Source organism: Panulirus ornatus, chromosome 43, assembly GCF_036320965.1.
Source record: "Panulirus ornatus isolate Po-2019 chromosome 43, ASM3632096v1, whole genome shotgun sequence".
Classification (NCBI taxonomy): domain Eukaryota; kingdom Metazoa; phylum Arthropoda; class Malacostraca; order Decapoda; family Palinuridae; genus Panulirus; species Panulirus ornatus.
This window is the reverse complement of record NC_092266.1, coordinates 17,469,600-17,490,590: the sequence shown is the minus strand read 5'-3', so window position 1 is coordinate 17,490,590 and position 20,991 is coordinate 17,469,600. Positions and strand designations below refer to the sequence as shown.

The following is a 20,991-nucleotide window of genomic DNA, read 5'->3' as shown; positions in this document are numbered from 1 at the left end:
TAAGAAAGTAAACTCGAGATGGATATGGGTAAAACTGAAAGTTGATGGAGAGAGATGGGTGATTATTGGTGCATATGCACCTGGGCATGAGAAGAAAGATCATGAGAGGCAAGTGTTTTGGGAGCAGCTGAATGAGTGTGTTAGTGGTTTTGATGCACGAGACCAGGTTATAGTGATGGGTGATTTGAATGCAAAGGTGAGTAATGTGGCAGTTGAGGGAATAATTGGTATACATGGGGTGTTCAGTGTTGTAAATGGAAATAGTGAAGAGCTTGTAGATTTATGTGCTGAAAAAGGACTGGTGATTGGGAATACCTGCTTTAAAAAAAGAGAAATACATAAGTATACATATGTAAGTAGGAGAGATGGCCAGAGAGCGTTATTGGATTACGTGTTAATCGATAGGCGCGCGAAAGAGAGACTTTTGGATGTTAATGTGCTGAGAAGTGCAACTGGAGGGATGTCTGATCATTATCTTGTGGAGGCTAAGGTGAAGATTTGTAGAGGTTTTCAGAAAAGAAGAGAGAATGTTGAGGTGAAGAGAGTGGTGAGAGTATGTGAGCTTGGGAAGGAGACTTGTGTGAGGAAGTACCAGGAGAGACTGAGCACGGAATGGAAAAAGGTGAGAACAAAGGAGGTAAGGGAAGTGGGGGAGAAATGGGATGTATTTAGGGAAGCAATGATGGTCTGCACAAAAGATGCTTGTGGCACGAGAAGCGTAGGAGGAGGGCAGATTAGAAAGGGTAGTGAGTGGTGGGATGAAAAAGTAAGATTATTAGTGAAAGAGAAGAGAGAGGCATTTGGATGATTTTTGCAGGCAAATAATGCAAATAACTGGGAAATGTATAAAAGAAAGAGGCAGGAGATCAAGAGAAAGGTGCAAGAGGTGAAAAAAAGGGCAAATGAGAGTTGGGGTGAGAGAGTGTCATTACATTTTAGGGAGAATAAAAAGATGTTTTGGAAGGAGGTAAATAAAGTGCGTAAGACAAGGGAACAAATGGGAACTTCAGTGAAGGGGGCTAATGGGGAGGTGATATCAAGTAGTGGTGATGTGAGAAGGAGATGGAGTGAGTATTCTGAAGGTTTGTTGAATGTGTTTGATGATAGAGTGGCAGATATAGGGTGTTTTGGTTGAGGTGGTGTGCAAAGTGAGCGGGTTAGGGAAAATGATTTGGTAAACTGAGAAGAGGTAGTGAAAGCTTTGCGGAAGATGAAAGTGGCAAGGCAGCAGGTTTGGATGGTATTGCAGTGGAATTTCTTAAATAAGGGGGTGACTGTGTTGTTGACTGGTTGGTAAGGTTATTTAATGTATGTATGGTGAGGTGCCTCAGGATTGGTGGATTGCTTGCATATTGCCATTGTACAAAAAAAAAGGGGACAAAGGTGAGTGCTCAAATTACAGATGTATAAGTTTGTTGAGGATTCCTGGGAAATTATAAGGGAGGGTGTTGATTGAGAGGGTGAAGGCATGTATAGAGCATCAGATTGGGGAAGAGCAGTGTGGTTTCAGAAGTGGGAGAGGCTGTGTGGATCAGGTGTTTGCTTTGAAGAATGTATGTGAGAAATACTTAGAAAAGCAAATGGATTTGTATGTAGCATTTATGGATCTGGAGAAGGCATATGATAGAGTTGATTGAGATGCTCTGTGGAAGGTATTAAGAATATATGGTGTGGGAGGCAAGTCGTTAGAAGCAGTGAAAAGTGTTTATCAAGGATGTAAGGCATGTGTACGTGTAGGAAGAAAGGAAAGTGATTGGTCGCAACCATATAACATTGTTGGAACCACTATTCCTTCAAACATACCCATATTTGCTTTCTGAGATAATGTTCTCGACTTCCACACATTCTTCAAGGCTCCCACAATTTTCGCCACTCCCCCACCCTATGATTCACTTCCGCTTCCATGGTTCAATCCACTGCCAAATCCACTCCCAGATATCTAAAACACTTCACTTCCTCCAGTTTTTCTCCATTCAAACTTACCTTCCAATTGACTTGACCCTCAACCCTACTGTACCTAATAATGTTGCTCTTATTCACATTTACTCTTAACTTTCTTCTTTCACACACTTTACCAAACTCAGTCACCAGCTTCTGCAGTTTCTCACATGAATCAGCCACCAGCGCTGTATCATCAGCGAACAACAACTGACTCACTTCCCAAGCTCTCTCATCCACAACAGACTTCATACTTGCCCCTCTTTCCAAAACTCTTGCATTCACCTCCCTAACAACCCCATCCATAAACAAATTAAACAACCATGGAGACATCACACACCCCTGCCACAAACCTACATTCACTGAGAACCAATCACTTTCCTCTCTTCCTACATGTACACATGCCTTACATCCTCGATAAAAACTTTTCACTGCTTCTAACAACTTGCCTCCCACACCATATATTCTTAATACCTTCAACAGAGCATCTCTATCAACTCTATCATATATATATATATATATATATATATATATATATATATATATATATTCTTCTTTCTTTCTTTTACACTATTCGCCATTTCCCGCGTTAGCGAGGTATATATATATATATATATATATATATACATACATTATCTCGGAAAGCAAAAACGGGTATGTTTGAAGGAATAGTGGTTCCAACAATGTTGTATGGTTGCGAGGCGTGGGCTATGGATAGAGTTGTGCGCAGGAGGATGGATGTGCTGGAAATGAGATGTTTGAGGACAATGCGTGGTGTGAGGTGGTTTGATCGAGTATGTAACGTAAGGGTAAGAGAGATGTGTGGAAATAAAAAGAGTGTGGTTGAGAGAGCAGAAGAGGGTGTTTTGAAATGGTTTGGGCACATGGAGAGAATGAGTGAGGAAAGATTGACCAAGAGGATATATGTGTCGGAGGTGGAGGGAACGAGGAGAAGTGGGAGACCAAATTGGAGGTGGAAAGATGGAGTGAAAAAGATTTTGTGTGATCAGGGCCTGAACATGCAGGAGGGTGAAAGGAGGGCAAGGAATAGAGTGAATTGGATCGATGTGGTATACCAGGGTTGACGTGCTGTCAGTGGGTTGAATCAGGGCATGTGAAGCGTCTGGGGTAAACCATGGAAAGCTGTGTAGGTATGTATATTTGCGTGTGTGGACGTATGTATATACATGTGTATGGGGGTGGGTTGGGCCATTTCTTTCGTCTGTTTCCTTGCGCTACCTCGCAAACGCGGGAGACAGCGACAAAGCAAGAAAAAAAAAAACATATATATATCTTTTCATACTATTCGCCATTTCCCGCGTTAGCAAGGTAGTACTAAGAACAGAGGACTAAGCTTTTGAGGGAAATCTTCACTTGACCCCATTCTCTGTCACTTCTGGAAAATTAAAAACGAAAAAGGAGGATTTCCAGCCACCCACTCCCTCCCTTTTTAACCGCTTTCTATGACACGCAGGGAATACGTGGGAAGTATTCTTTCTCCCATATCCCCAGGGATATATATATATATATATATATATATATATATATATATATATATATATATATATATATATCATTTATGTTTTTTATTATACTTTGTCACTGTCTCCCACGTTAGCGAGGTAGCGCAAGGAAACAGACGAAAGAATGGCCTAACCCACCCACATACGCATGTATATACATACATGTCCACATACGCGCATATACATATCTATACATCTCAACGTATACATATATACACACACAATGACATATACATATGTACACATGTACATAATTCATACTGTCTACCCTTCTTCATTCCTGCCCTTATTCATTCCCCTCACCATCCCACCACACATAAAGTGACAGCCCCCTTTCCCTACATGTGTGCAAGGTAGCGCTAGGAAAAGACAACAAAGGCCACATTCGTTCATAATCTAGCAGTCATGTATAATGCACCGTAACCACAGCTCCCTTTCCACACCCACGCCCCACAAAACTTTCCATGGTTTACCCCAGACGCTTCACATGCCCTGGTTCAATCCATTGGCAGCACATAGACCCTGGTATACCACATCGTTCCAATTCACTCTATTCCTTGCACGCCTTTCACGTGAACCTCCTGCATGTTCAGGCCCTGATCACTCAGAATCTTTTTCACTCCATCCTTCCATCTCCAATTTGGTCTTCCACTTCTCCTCGTTCCCTCCACCTCTGACACATATATCCTCTTGGTCAACCTTTCCTCACCCATTCTCTCCATGCGACCAAACCATTTCAAAACACCCTCTTCTGCTCTCTCAACCACACTCTTTTTATTACCACACATCTCTCTTACCCTTTCATTACTTACTCGATCAAACCACTTCATACCACATATTGTCCTCCAACATATCATTTCCAGCACATCCACCCTCCTCCACACAACTCTATCTATAGCCCACCCCTTGCAACCGTGTAACACTGTTGGAACACTAATCCTGCAAACATACCCATTTTTGCTCTCCAAGATAATGTTCTCGATTTCCACACATTCTTCAACGCTCCCAGAACTTTTGCCCCCTACCCCACCCTATGATTCACTTCCATGGTTCTATCTGTTGCCAAATCCACTCCCAGATATCTAAGACACTTCACTTCCTCCAGTTTTTCTCCATTCAAACTTACCTCCCAATTGACTTGACCCTCAACCCTACTGTACCTAATAACCTTGCTCTTATTCACATCTACTCTCAACTTTCTTCTCTCACACACTTTACCAAACTCAGTCACCAGCTTCTGCAGTTTCTCACCCAAATCAGCCACCAGCGCTGTATCATCAGCAAACAACAACTGACTCACTTCACAAGTCCTCTCATCCACAACAGACTGCATACTTGCCCCTCTTTCCAAAACTCTTGCATTCACCTCCCTAACCACCCCATCCAAGAACAAATTAAACAACTATGGAGACATGATGCACCCCTGCCACAAACCGACATTCTCTGGAAACCAATCACTTTCCTCTCTGCCTCTTCTTTTACATGCCTTACATCCTCGATAAAAACTTTTCACTGCTTCTAGCAACTTGCCTCCCACATCATATACTCTTAATACCTTCCATGCCTTCACCCTCTCAATCAATACCCTCCCATATAATTTCCTAGGGATACTTAACAAACTTACTTCTCTGTAATTTGAGCACTCACCTTTATCCCCTTTGCCTTTGTACAATGGCACTATGCAGGCATTCCACCAATCCTCAGCACTTCAACATGATCCATACATACACTTAATAACCTCACCAACCAGTCAACAGCAATCACCCCTTTTTAATAAATTCCACTGCAATACCATCCAAACCTGCCGCCTTGCTGGCTTTCATCTTCCACAAAGCTTTCACTACCTCTTCTCTGTTTACAAAACCATTCTCCCTGACACTCTCACTTTGCACATCACCTCAACCAAAGCACCCTATATCTGCCACTCTATCATCTAACACATTCAACAAACCGTCAAAATACTCACTCCATCTCTTTCTCACATCACCACTACTTGTTATTACTTCCCCATTAGCTCCCTTCACCGATGTTCCCATTTGTTCTCTCGTTCTAAGCACTTTATTTACCTCCTTCCAAAGCATCTTTTCATTCTCCCTAAGATTTAACGATACTCTCTCACCCCATCTCTAACTTCCCTCCTTTTCACCTCTTGCACCTTTCTTTTGACCTCCTGCTTCTTTCTTTTATACATCTCCCAGTCATTAGCACTATTTCCCTGCAAAAATCATCCAAATGCCTCTCTCTTTTCTTTCACTAATAATCTTACTTCTTCATCCCACCACTTACTACCCTTTCTAATCTGCCCACCTCCCACACTTCTCATGCCACAAGCATCTTTTGCACAAGCCATCATTGCTTCCCTAAATACATCCCATTCCTCCCTTATTCCCCTTACGTCCTTTGCTCTCACCTTTTTCCATTCTGTACTCAGTCTCTCGTGGTACTTCCTCATACAAGTCTCCCTCTCAAGCTCACTTACTCTCACCACTCTCTTTACCCCAACATTCTCTCTTCTTTTCTAAAAACTTCTACAAATCTTCAACTTCGCCTCTACAAGATGATGATTAGACATCCCTCCAGCTGCACCTCTCAGCGCATTAACATCCAAAAGTCTCTTTCAAGCCCCTATCAATTAACATGTAATCCAATAACTCTCTGGCCTTCTCTCCTACTTACATATATATACTCATGTATATCTCTCTTTTTAAACCAGGTATTCCCAATCACAAGTTCCTTTTCAGCACACAAATCTACAAGCTCTTCACCATTTCCATTTACAACACTGAACACCCCATGTGCACCAATCATTCCCTCAACAGCCATATTACTCACCTTTGCATTTAAATCACCCATCACTATAACCCGGTCTCATGCATCAAAACTGCTAACACACTCACTCAGCTGCTCCCAAAACACTTGCCTCTCATGATCTTTCTTCTCATGCCCCGGTGCATAGGCACCAATAATCACCCATCTCTCTCCATCCACTTTTAGTTTTACCCATATCAATCTAGAGTTTACTTTCTTACACTCTATCACATACTCCCAGAACTCCTGTTTCAGGAGTAGTGCTACTCCTTCCTTTGCTCTTATCATCTCACTAACCCCTGACTTTACTGAATGCAACCAAAATGAGAAGAAAGTAGAGATAGGTAGTATGTTTGAGGAAAGAAACCTGGATGTTATGGCTCTGAGTGAAATGAAGATCAAGGGTAAAAGGTAAGAGTGGTTTGAGAGAATCTTGGGAGTAAAGTCAGGAGTCGGTGTCAGGACAAGAGCTAAGGAAGGAGTAGCACTACTCCTGAAGAAGGAGTTGTGGGAGTATGTGTTAGAGTGTAAGAAAGTGGATGGAGAAAGATAGGTGATTATTGGTGTTTATGCATCTGGTCATGTAAGGAAAGATCATGAGGCAAGTGTTTTGGGAGCAGCTGAACGAGTGTGTCGGCAGCTTTGATGCACGAGACTGGGTTTCAGTGATGGGTGATTTAAATGAGAAGGTTAGTAATGTGGCAGTTGAGGATATAATTGGTGTACATGGAGTATTCAGTGTTGTGAATGAAAATGGTGAAGAGCTTGTGGATTTGAGTGCTGAAAAAAGATGGTGATTAGGAACACCTGGTTTAAAAAAAACATGTATATGTAAGAATACATATATGAATAGGAGAGATGGTCAAAGGGCATTATTAGACTACATGTTAATTGACAAGTACGAAAAAAAGAGACTTTTCGATGTTAATGTGCTGAGAGGGGCAGATGGAGGGATGTCTGATCACTATCTTGTGGAGGTGAAGGTGAAGATTTGTAGAATTTTTCAAAAAAGAAGAGAGAGAATGTTGGAGAGAAGAGAGTGATGAGAGTAAGTGAGTTTGGGAAGGAGACTTGTGAGAGGAAGTACCAGGAGAGAGTGTGTGTAGAATGGCAAAAGGTGAGAGCAAATGACATGAGGGGAGTGATTGAGGAATGGGATGTATCTGGGGAGGCAGTGATGGCTTGTGTAAAAGATGCATGTGGCATGAGAAAGGTGGGAAGTGGGCAGATTAGAAAGGGTAGTGAGTGGTGGGATGAAGAAATAAAGTTGTTAGTGAAAAACAAAAGAGGTGTCTGGACAATACCTGCAAGGAAGGAGTGCAAATGACTGATAGATGTATAAAAGAAGGTGGCAGGAGTCAAGAGAAAGGTGCAAGCGTTGAAAAAGGGAGCAAATGAGAGTTGGGTTGAGAGAGTATCATTAAATCTTAGGGAGAATAAAAAGATGTTTTGGAAGGAGGTAAATAATGTGTGTAAGACAAGAGAACAAATGGGTACATTAGTGAAGGGGGCAAGTGGGGAAGTAATAACAGATAGTGATGAAGTGAAATGGAGATGGAATAAGTATTTTGAAGGCTTGTTGAATGTGTTTGATGATAGAGTGGCAGATACAGGGTATTTTGGTTGGGGTGGTGTGCAAAGTGAGAGGGTCAGGGAGAATGGTTTGGTTAAGAAGAGGTAGTGAAAGCTTTGCAGAAGATAAAATCCGGCAAGGCAGTGGGTTTGGATGGTACTGCCGTAGAATTTACTAAAAAAGGGGGTGACTGTGCTGTTGATTGGCTGGTAAGGATATTCAATGTCTGTATGGATCATGGTGAAGTATCTGAGGATTGGCAGAATGCATGCATAGTAGCAGTGTACAAAGACAAAGGGGATAAACGTGAGTCCATAATAGGGAACTATTTTATTCCATGTAATCAAATACCTTTCGTTTCACATCCATGAGCAATGGGGTCTAGACTGGTTAAATCGCTTCAGGCTCACATTACCAGCAGCTAGCACTGTACAGAACCTTACTGTACAAATGCAGAGGATATGAAGGCAAATATAGTGCATGTGAATGTGCACTTTCATAGGACACATAATAATCTCCAATAGCCAGGACACAAACCTAGGACTTTTGCATGGTGGTCAGGAATGCTAACCAACTGGCTATGATTGCTCCTAATGGGGAAATGACTTTGATTATATGCAATCAAAAACCCCCCTAATCTCACATCCATGAGCAACATGGTCTAGACTATTCAAATCCCACCAGGCTCTCATTACCAGCAGCTGGCATTCTACAGAGCCTTCCTGTACAAACATGGAGATATATGAACATGAGTATAGTGGATGTGAATGCTCACTTTCATAGAACACATAATACCCTTCAACAGCCAGGACTCAAACCCAAGACCTTTGGGTGGTAGTCGGGAATGCTAACAGCTCAGCAATGATTACCCCTAATAGGGACATAACTACTCAATTACTAGTAATCAAATGCCCTTCTCACATCAATGAGCATTGCATTCTAGACCGGTCAGATCCCATTACGCTCACATTACCAGCAGCTAGCATTTTACAGAATCTTACTGTACAAACACAAAGGTATATGAATGTGCACTTTCATAAAACACATGATACCCTAGGTTTTGGAATATAGTGAGTGGTGGGATGAAGAAGTAAGATAGTTGGTGAAAGAGATGAGAGGAGCATTTGGATGATTTTTGCAGAAATAGTGCAAATGACTGGAAGATGTATAAAAGAAAGAGGCAAAAGGTCAAGAGAAAGGTGCAAAAGGTGAAAAAGAGGGCAAATGAGAGTTGGGGTGATAAAGTATCATTAAATTTTAGGAAGAATAAAAAGATGTACTGGAAGGAAGTAAAAAAATGCATTCGACAGGAGAACAAATGGGAACATCGGTGAAGGGGGCTAAGGGTTATAACAAGTAGTGGTGAAGTGTGAAGGAGACGGAGTGAGTATTTTGAAGGTTTGTGGCAGATATAGGGTGATTTGGTCGAGGTGGTGTGTGAAGTGAGTGGGTCTGGGAGAATGGTTTGGTAAACAGAGAAGAGGTAGTAAAAACTTTGCGGAAGATGAAAGCCGACAAGGTGGTGGGTTTGGATGGTATTGCAGTGGAATTTATTAAAAAGGGGGTGACTGTGTTGTAGACTGGTTGGTGAGGATATTCAATGTATGTATGGCTCATGGTGAAGTGCCTGAGGATTGGCAGAATGCATGCATAGTGCCATTGTACAAAAGCAAAGAGGATAAAGGTGAGTGTTCAAATTACAGAGGCATAAGTTTGTTGAGTATTCCCAGAAAATTATATGGGAGGTTACTGATTGAGAGGTAAAAGCATGTACAGAGCATCAGATTGGGGAAGAGGATGTGTGGATCAGGTGTTTGCTTCAAAGAATGTAGGTGAGAATTACTTTGAAAAACAAATGGATTTGTATGAAGCATTTATGGATCTGGAGAAGGCATATGACAGAGCTGATAGAGATGCTCTGTGGATGGTATTAAGAGCATATGGTGTGGGAGGTAAGTTGCTAGAAGCAGTGAAAAGTTTTTACCGAAGATGTAAGGTATGTGTACAAATAGGAAGTGATTGGTTCCCAGTGAATGTCGGTTTGCGGCAGGAATGTGTGATGTCTCCATGGTTGTTTAATTTGTTTATGGATAGGGGTTGTTAGGGACATGAATGCAAGAGTTTTGGAGAGAGGGACAAGTATGCAATCTGTTGTGGATGAAAGAGGGCTTGGGAAGTGAGTCAGTTGTTGTTCACTGATGATACAGAGCTGGTGGCTGATTCGGGTGAGAAACTGCAGAAGTTGGTGACTGAGTTTGGTAAAGTGTGTGAAAGAAGACAGCTGAGAGTAAATGTGAATAAGAGCAAAGTTATTAGGTTCAGTAGGGTTGAGGGACTAGCTAATTGGGAGGTAAGCTTGAATGAAGAAAAACTGGAGGAAGTAAAGAGTTTTAGATATCTGGGAGAGAATGTAGCAGCGGATGGAATCGTGGAAGTGGAAGTGAGTCACAGGGTGGGGGAGGGGGCGCAGGTTCTGGGAGCAGTGAAGAATGTGTGGAAGGCGAGAACATTATCTCGGAGCAAAAATGGGTATGTTTGAAGCAACAGTGGTTCCAACAATGTTATATGGATGTGAGGCATGGGCTCTAGATAGCGTTGTGCGGAGGAGGGTGGATGTGTTGGAAATGAGATGTTTAAGGACAATATGTGGTGTTAGGTGGTTTGATTGAGTAATGAAAGGGTAAGAGAGATGTGTGGTAATAAAAAGAGTATGGTTGAATGAGCAGAAGAGGGTGTATTGAGAGGGTTTGGTCACATGGATAGAAAGAGTGAGGAAAGACTGACAAAGAGGATATATGTGTCAGAGGTGGAGGGAACGAGAAGCAGGAGACCAAATTGGAGGTGGAAAGATGGAGTGAAAAAGATTTTGAGCGATCGGGGCCTGAACATACAGGAGGGTGAAAGGCGCGCAAGGAATAGAATGAATTGGAACGATGTGGTATACTAGAGTCAATGTGCTGTCATTGGATGGAACCAGGGAATGTGAAGCATCTACTGTAAACAATGGAAAGTTTTGTGGGGTCTGGATGTGGAAAGGGAGCTGTGGTTTTGGTACATTACACATGACAACTAGAGACTGAGTGTGAACGAATGTGGCCTTTGTTGTCTTTTCCTAGCACTACCTCATGCGCATGCGGGGGAAGGGGGTGCCATTTCATGTGTGGTGGGGTGGCGACGGGAATGGATGAAGGTAGCATGTATGAATATGTACAAGTGTATATATGCATACCTCTGTGTATGTTTTTGTATGTACACGTTGAAATGTATAGGTATGTATATGTGCGTGTGTGGGCGTTTATGTATATACATGTGTATGTGGGTGGGTTGGGCCATTCTTTCATCTGGTTCCTTGCGCTACCTTGCTATCACGGGAGACAACAACAAAGTATAATAAATAAAATCAAAATAAATAAAATACCTCTGCGTTTGTACATCAAGGTTCTGTAAAAGGCTAGGTGCTGGTAATGTGAGCCTGGTGGGATTTGACCAGTCTTTACCCCATTGCTCATGGACGTGAGATGAAGGGTATTTGATTACTTGTATCTGAATAATCATTTCCTTATAAGGGGCTATCATACCCATGTGGTTAGTGTTCCTGACTACCACCCAAAGGCTCTGGGTTTGAGTCCTGGCTGTTGGAGGGTATCATGTGTTCTATAAAAGTGAATGTTCACGTGCACTATATTCATGTTCATATTCCACTGCATTTGTACAGTAAGGTCCTGTAAAATGCTAAGTGCCGGTAATGTGAGCCTGATGGGATCTGACCAGTCTAGTCCCCGTTGCTCATGGATGTGAGACAAAGGGTATTCAATTACTTGTAACTGAATGGTCACTTCCCAATGAGGGGCAACTATAACTAAGCAGTTAGCATTCCCAACTAATATCAAAGGTCCTGGGTTCGAGCCCTGGCTGTTGGAGGGTATTATGCGATATGTTGTATATGTGTGTGTGTGTGTTTGTGTGTATTAAACATTGACATCACAGCCCTCACAAACTAAATGGCCTCTAAACATAAAGGGTGCACCAGAACTCCTGAGGAAATAAGTAAATATGTATTGGGGACCATTGATGTGGCAGATGAAGGGATTTTAGGGTGTAGAAATATGCAAAGCAAGAGAGTCTTGGCAAGTGCTTTAGTGGAAAGAGAAGATGGTAAAAGTCATGCAATAGATGAAGTCTGGCAAAGTGGTTGGAATAGATGGGAGTACACTTGAATTTCTCAAGAAAGGGTGTAACAGTGCTGTTGATTGGTTAGTTAGGATTTTACGTCAGCAAATCACACCTCTGCTAGAGGTCGCTTTCCCATGAGATACGCTTTGCTGCTCCACGCCACCAGTTGCTGAGCTTCCTTCGTGCTGTCCAGACGGTTTTCTGCAGCTGCGAGCTTGGCAGCCTTCTTCCCGTGATCCCTCTGGAGCGGAAAGGCTTTGCTACAGCCTGTGACCTAGTTTGGGGCTAGCTGCAACACCACCCATGATCCGTTTAGGAGCGGGGAGGGAAGTGCGTTGTTGATGCACTTGTGGAGTTGATGACTCTCACACTGACCTGCACCGCCGCCTTGTTATCGCCGCCGCCATGTCGGATGTCCCGGGCAGTTCCACCAGCATACGGAGGTCGAGTAAGGAGGGAGATTCTGAACATGCCAGGCATGTGAGGAAAGGCTCCTCGCATAGGACTAGCCCCAGGAGCAGCCCTTCTCAGCGGGAGGCTCTTCAGGGCGGTAACAATAGGCCCCATGGTCACGTCACTGGTGATGGTGGTGACTCTGCTTCCCAGCACACACGTTCCTTGCCTTCTACCTCACAGGATGAGGCATCTGCGCCGCCCTGGAACATGGTGATGGACACTTTGGCTGCTTTACGTGGTGATGTGGAGAAATTGAAGGAGGAAAGGAACTTAGGCCCCAGTCAGGGAGGCTGATGACGCCATGGCGGCCGCCGATGTAAACATTGGCCTTTTTAGCCAGGTGGTGCCTCCCTCGTGCTCGCCCATGGGTTTTTCGGGCTTTACTCCAGCTGAGCATTACCTTTCCAGTGATGATTGTGTCTCTCAGAATGACGGGCGGCCTGACAGTGTTCTGCAGTGCACCAGGGCTTAAGGTCCTGTGGATGAGGTGTCTGATGGCATTGACCAGCATGTTGCCAATATGGTTAACCATGTATTTGCTCACGGCTTGCAAGAGGAGGAGTATAAGGAGATTTTGGAGGATGCTGCAGCCAAGAGGCCAGATAACTGTCATGCCTTAGCGCCCGTGGATTTCAACTTGCAAGTTTTAGATGCACTGAACTGATGCCAAGAAGGCAGACTTCCGTTTGAAGGATGTTAGGAAAGACATTATTACGGCTGCCACAATTTTGACTAAGTCACTCACAGTGCTTGACAAGATCGCCCAGACTAGCCAACCAGATGTTGCCCAGGAAGTGGGCATGCTTGATGGTGCCCTGGCACTCCTGGGTCATGCTAATCACAAGAATAATCTGGCTCACCGGTTCATCATCAAGCGCGAAATTAACCCCAAGTATGCTCACCTCTGTTCAGACAAGGTGCCCATGACTCGTCTTCTGTTTGGGGATCATGTCTCACTCTCAGCCAAGCACACTGAGGAGTCTGAAAAGTTAAGGAGTAAGATTGCTCCAAGGAAACTGCGCTCTACCTCGAAGTTTGGTCCTGGTAAGTTTAGGGGCTCTTCTGGGAAACTGCCATACAGGGGTTTTATGGCCAGGTTTCATCCATATGGCCAACGCACACATGGTCACCGGAGTGAGCACCGGCAATCCTTCTCACGGCAGGGTCCTGAGACAAAAACTCCCGAGGCCGGGGTCACAATCCCCAGCAGTAACTGAGGTGAGTCATCCTTTTCAAGCTGACAGACTTCACTATTTTGTACATGAGTGGCATGCTATTACCAGTGATCCAAATATTTTAGATATTTTTCAGCATTGCCATTTAGATATTGATGTTGCTAACATTGGTCCTTTATTTGCTGAAGAAGTTGAGTATGTGTTTAATGTCGAGGAAAAGGAAATTGTTTGCCAGGAAATTGTACAGCTTTTGAGTCTGGGGGTTATCAAGGAGACCCAGAGACAGGAGGGGCAGATTCTTTCCCCTATTTTCTTAAGACGGAAGAAGGATGGTGGGTTTAGGATGATCCTTAACCTGAAAAAATTTAATAAATTTTTAGAGTACAAACACTTCAAGATGGAAAATTTTGAGCAGGCGATTCGTCTTGTTAACAGTGGTGTCTTCATGGCCTCTGTCAATTTGCGGCATGCCTATTATTCTGTTAAGATAGCTGAGGAGCAACAACGCTTTCTGTGTTTCAAGTGGCAAGGAAAAATTTATCAATTCATGTGTCTCATTAATGGGGTTGCGGATGGTCCCCGTCTGTTCACTAAATTAATGAAACCTGTTTTTGCTGTCCTTAGAGAGAAGGGACATATCACGAGTTTCATTGATGATACTCTTATTTGTCACTGCACTTTTGATGGATGTTGTGAGAGTGTGCATGCCACTGTTGACTTGCTCAAGAAGTTAGGTTTCTGTATTAACGAAAGCAAATCTGTCTTGGTCCCCACTAAGCGCTTGGAGTATTTGGGGAACATTATAGATTCTGAGACTAAGACAGTAACATTACCTGATCGTACACAAGATACTACAATGCTGTGAGGAATTGTTACATAGTGACAGAGTCAAAATTCGGAATGTGGCCAGAGTTGTTGGGCTATTAGTTGCAGCCGTTCCAGCAGCAGAGATGGGGAAACTGCATTACAGGTGGTTAGAATGTGCTAAGATTGCTGCGTTAAGAGTTGCAAAAGGTAACTTTGACAAGTGGATGGTGGTCACTCATGAGATGAGATTGGACTTGCGTTGGTGGGTATCTCACACTGCATTGCAAAACAGACAGATTTTTCGGAAGGGTACAGAATTGGATCTGTATACTGATGCATCAAATTAAGGTTGGGGTGGCCACCTCAATCAACAAAAAGTTAATGGGAGATGGTCATTATCAGAATCTGCCTTGCACATTAATGCAAAGGAACTCAAACCCATCTCCCTGGTAGTGCGCTCATTTGCATCTCTTCTCAAAGGACGACATGTTCGGGTGTTTTGTGATAACACGACGGCGGTGACCTATGTCAATGAAATGGACGGCACACGGTCCTCACTGTGTAATGACATTTGCCATGACCTTTAGGAGTGGTGTGCGGTGAATGATATCTGGCTTACCTGCTCTTATGTACTGGGTAAAGTCAATCTCATGGCAGATGCTGCATCTCGGACATTCAATAACAGGCATGAGTGGAAATTGAATCAAGAACTCTTTAGGGCCCTCTCTGAAGTATTTGGGGTTCCGAGCATTGATCTCTTTGCTTCTAGACTGAATGCTCAAGTGACTCGTTTCTGCTCCTGGAAACCTGACCCAGATGCAGAACATTTTGATGCCTTTTCTATCTGCTGGTAGCAGTTTGAACTAATCTACCTTTTCCCACCCTTTGCTCTGATTGCCAGGTGCCTACAGAAAATTCGAGCAGAGTCAGCGAAGGGGTGGATGGTATTACCTCTCTGGCCGTCCCAGCCCTGGATGGGGACTCTACTCACTTTGCTGGTCAAGGAACCACGGCTGATTCCGAGGGGGGCACATGTCTTGCGTCACCCATCGACGGAGGAGGAACACCCCATTCTCCGACCACCCGACTGATGGCTTGCCTCTTATCCGGCAACGTCTGTGAGACAGGGGCATTTCTCAGGCAGGTACGGACATCATCCTTGCCTCCTGGAGACCTGCGACTGCGAGGCAGTACCAGCCAGATATTAACAGGTGGTTACAGTTTTGTGGTAGCCGGGACATCGATCCCTTTGCTCCCACTGTAACTAATATTGTGAATTTTCTGTCTGTCACTTTCCACAGAGGTGTTAGTTATACTTCAATCAACACTGCCAGGGGTGCACTCTCCTCCCTGGGGATTACTGTGGATGGCTGCAGTGCAGGCAGCCATCCTCTTGTCACCAGGTTCTTAAAGGGAGTTTTTAACTTGCGGCCGTCTGTCCCTAGGTATACAAGAACTTGGGATGTTCAGCAGGTGCTACAGCATCTGCGTGCCATGGATCCTTTGTCCTCCCTCTCTTTAAAGGATTTAACACTGAAGCTTGTGATGTTGATGGCACTTACGCAGGCTGCCAGAATACAAACTTTGCATTGTTTGTTGCTGAAGAATATTAGTTTTGGGCAGGATTCTATTTGTGTTTGGTTAGGGGAACTATTAAACAGTGCAGGCCAAAGTTCAATGTGCGGTTTGTGACCTTTAAAGCATATTCTACTAACATTAGATTGTGTGTGTGTGAAACTCTGAAAATGTATATTGCTAGGACAGAGGAGTTCAGAAATTCTGCACATCAGGAGAATGGGAAGTTACTCCTAAGTTTTATCAAGCCCCACAAGCATGTAACGAGGGACACTGTTGCAAGGTGGATTCGAACAGTGCTCTCTCTGTCGGGCATAGACTCCAGCCAGTATTCAGCATGCAGTGTTCGGCCTGCAGCTGCATTGAAAGCCAAAGCCATGGCTCTACCGATTGGACACATCATGGCAAGGGCTGGGTGGTCCAGGGCTGCTACTTTTGCCAAGTTTTATGACAAGGAGATTGTCCCGAGTCACGATCCTTTCCAAGATGCTGTCCTTTAATAGTCTGTTCATTTTGTTTGTATAGTAGATGTTGTCTCTTGTCACCTGGTCCATGGCTATGTAAATTTCTTACTATATTGCAGTTGGTTACTGCTTGTATCATTTCTCCTCTCTGCATGTCTACAGTACGACACCCACATGGCTTCAAAACCTCATGGGAAAGTGACCTCTAGCAGAGGTGTGATTTGCTGACGTAAAATTAATGAAGTACATGAGACTTACCGTAGGTCAGTTGAAATGTGCTTCAAATTTTATGAAGCCAATCACCTCTGCTAGAAGGGAGCTTTCACATGCCCACCTCTCCCACCCTACGCTCTGTAGCTGTCTTGTGGCTTACATATTTCTAGCAGTGCAAAATGTTCAGTTACTTTCATGTGGTTACTTTCACTGTATATATGGCCCAAAGTAAGGTACCTAAGGACTGCAGATTTTTTTATGTTAGCTGAGATAGCATTAGCAACTGAATGCTCTAATAAAGGTTCTGAGAGCATTAAAGAGAGTATGGAGAGTTCTTTATCTGGGAGAGCAAAAATGGGTATATTTGAAGGTATCGTAACTCCAACAATATTATGTGGATACGAGGCATGGGATATAGATAAATCTGTGTGGATGAAGGTTGATGTTTTTGAAATGAAATGTTTGAGGACAGTTTGTTGTGTGAGGTGGTTTGGTCAAATAAGCTATGAAAGTGTAAGAGAAATACATGGTAATAAAAAGAATGTGGTTGAGAGAGCTTAAAAGGGTGTGCTGAAATGGTTTGGAGATATGGAGAGAATGAGTCAGGAAAGGCTGACAAAGAGGACATATGTGTTGAGTGGAGGGAACAAGGAGAACAGAAAGGGTTAAACAATCATCATTCCAGTCGATGTCCCTTAGGGCATTACTTATATGTAGTCCAGAATTATTTGATGATGAGTTTGAGAAGATATATTTCATTGGATCCATGTTAAAGTATCCTCGATCTTTCACTAATAAATCTCTTAAGTTGGCAAAGGAATCATATAACAGAACCCCCCTTGATACCATGAATCTTTTAGTTTTCTCATTTAGAAATAATTCTAAGTTACTCCCATGTTGCTTAAGTTCTTTATGGTACATTCAGCCTTCAGCAATAGCAATACTATATATAAAGAATACCAAAGTAAAAACTTACCAGAATATTCTGTGGGCTGTGTCTAAAATAACACCATGTAAATGCTGTAATATGTTTTATACTGGGCAGACTGGTACGGATCTTTATGTTTGACTTAACATAAATGTAATATAAGAACAGGACAAGAATCAAATGCTTTGTTTAATCATGTTAAAAATCATGACCATTGTACTGACTGGAATAATACTAATTTGGTAACCAACCGTAAATCCTTGACCAAGAGAAATATCACTGAATCTTCTCTTATTGAATATACAAAGAACTGTAACATGAATATTAGTGAAGGTCTGTACAAACTGGATGACTTTGTTGTAGGCAAAATTTGTAAATGATTTACTGTCCTGTCTACATAATAAAATTTCATGACAGAAATGGTAACAGACCTGAACACCAAGTGTTTCTTGTTTACCAGCAGCATCTTAGCTCTACCCCTATAGACCTAATCTTCTTGTAAGGGAAATAATGTACTGGAGTAATACAGTAAGCCCTTGCCAATTCAAATCCAGGCAATTAGATTTCTGGCTTTTCTAAAAACAAATGTTTTCAACAAAAATGGCCATTTGTAGAATGCACATCTGAATGACTAGCAACTCATATAGTCATATCCTCAACTAAAAATATTATCTTTACATGGGGCTACTTGTGTGTGCTTTGAGTAAATTTTCATGTTACAAGTCAGTAGTAACCTCACACCATAAGGAACTAGTTCTATGTAAGATCTCATCCTCAAATTTTCACTTTTTCAGTGGACTACTTGCTATTGAGCATATTTCTAAACAAGTGATTCAAAATAGTATTCCACAAAAGGGTGTATACTTTTTCAACAGTGTTACTATCCTTTGCCTGCTTGAGCTTAACCTGCAAGTGGAAAGCCAGGTTGGCGTGGCTGTATCATCATCAGATGATGGAACAAGTACAGTCTTATCAAAGTGCCTCTCACTTAAAAAAAAAGTCCATTCTGTCCTTATAAATGAGTCTTGGAGCTGCAGCAGCCCCTGGAGATTTACATAACAAAAATAATGATAAAGCACTTTCAAACATTGGAGTAAGGAAGGTAGTACAAGGGCCTTACAACTGCGAAGAAACTGATCATCAATGAATGCATGGATACAGGAGTAGTAACATACTGGGTCATCAGAGGCCTCATTCATTTCTAGAGGCAATTTTTCTAAGTGAAGGTTTTATCAATTCTAATTCTTGGTTAATTCAACAATCCCTTCCCTCTTAATATATAGTTAATCTTTATAGTAGCAATTTCATTTCAGCATAAGCTAATGAAGGGATAGATTAATGAATATATTTCAAGAAAGTTTTGTGGTATGTATTGGCCTGGTTCATCCTCATCCCAGGGGTTTTCATATTAGGTTAATAATCATTAAAGCAGGTTTGGGTTAAACATGTGAAGAAGAAAGCATGAAAACAAAGTTGATTAAAGAATTCAGAAAAGTCACAGATTCAGAACTCAAAAAAATCTAATACCACAGAAGAGAAATGCTTATAGAAGAGAAATGCTTATACACATGATTATATGACTATGTTGTAAGAGAAAAGAGTAGTGGTACAGAAAACAGTTACGAGCATTTTGTAAATCAAGAAAAAAGAAGTGGAAACAACTGTTTAACTATGTATCAAGATTCTGGGAACATATGATACTTGAGAGAGGAAATCTAAACTGGACACGTGAGACTGGCGGCAATGCTGGATACATACGCAGGGAAAATTTGAATATTTCTAAACTAACCTTAGATACGAGGAGTGACATACTTCATATTCAATGGCCATAGTGCATAAAGACAATGTGTCATAGAATTCAGAATCTGGTGTAATATGTGAGAGTTAGAAAATACAATGGTGCCACTGGAGCATGAATGTTTCAAAGTTTGATAACAAAAATGTTGAAAATGAAATTAAATAATTCAGTGTTAAATATCAGAGGAAAATGGAAGCATTTGCTGACTGTCACATAATATTCAGAATTTAACCTTGAAATCACAAATTGTATCATTCATTAAGAAAATCTCTAACGTTATCCACAGCTTGAAGCTGCTGACCATGACACTACTTTAGAGAAAACTAACTTATTCTTATGAACTTCCAGTACTTGTTGGCAATCAAATTTTCCCATCATTAAGATAAAAATATTATATGCAGTAATAAAAAATGACATCACCTGACTCTAATGGTCAAGAGTCACAGTAAAATAAAAATAAAATATTTTGTTAGTTGATGGTGCACAAAGCTAAGCCTGAAGGTATGGCAATATGTAAAAAAAAAAAAAAAAATGTACAAGCAACCAAACACAAAAATATAAGTTTAATTATATGATCACCATACAAGGAAAAAATTAAATAGGACATACTGAAACCAACACACAGTCTTTCACTTTGTCTTCATGGATGAATGTTATTTCATAATGTGCCATACTTAATTCTGCAATGTTTCAATACAGAAATTGATAAATGAAAGAAGCATGAGTTTCTTACCAGCATCAATTGAATCAGATTATGCAATGCACTGGGTAACATATGATGAAAAATAGAAATAAAATAAATTCAGCAGAATACTAGTTTTTCCAGTTCATGAACTACCTACTTGACTAAGATCTGCATTTTCTTGCACTGATTTTGTGATTTTTTTTTTAGAAGCAGAAATTCAAACACTTAATGCAGGAATTTCAAAATTTCAAATTAAGGAAAAAAATCAATTCCAAACTTTCTGAACAATCTCTATTTAATGCAAAGATGATGAAGACTATAGGCATCCGGCAATAAGTACTCTGTCAAATCATTGTAGTTACAAACACCAAAATGTAATTTTGCTACATCAGCATGCCTGGAAAGAATAAATCTAATATATTTCGAGTTCATATGTACTCATTACAAAGGAATCTGCTGAAACTTGTTTCTGAACATTACAGAACCATTTACAACCATGAAGAAAGTTATAAACTTTGAAATTCCCTTACAAGAGTTTTCTTCTAGGTAAGGAGGTGTTAAAAGTAGGGATGCATCTTTAAGGGAACAAGATTTTTGGCCTTGAGAATGAATTTAAAGAAAGAATTACTCCTAGACTATACAGTGACCCAGTTGAAGAGAAATGCAGTTATCAATTGAATAAATATTCATCCACAGATAATGGATTTAAATGCAAAAGCTACTTTTCCTTTCTCTTTGCTCATGTCTTCCACTGAGTCAGATGTACAGTATATCATATTAATCATTCTAATCTTGATAATTGAATGATACAACCTAAACAAACATATGCAATAAAATAGGACAAAAAAATTCAAAGTAAAACTATAAATTTCAAC

The 20,991-nt window shown here is 41.6% G+C and overlaps 1 protein-coding gene and 2 pseudogenes across 48 annotated transcripts in view; 2 read left to right on the top strand and 1 right to left on the bottom strand.

Moving 5' to 3' along the window:
- Nucleotides 1–20,991, bottom strand: part of slo (calcium-activated potassium channel slo) — a 1,069,848-nt gene that overhangs the window by 393,981 nt on the left and 654,876 nt on the right. The gene's annotated exons all lie outside the window — the stretch shown is intronic.
- LOC139762349 (uncharacterized) lies at nucleotides 3,525–15,607 on the top strand (annotated as a pseudogene).
- LOC139762240 (uncharacterized) lies at nucleotides 15,486–20,871 on the top strand (annotated as a pseudogene).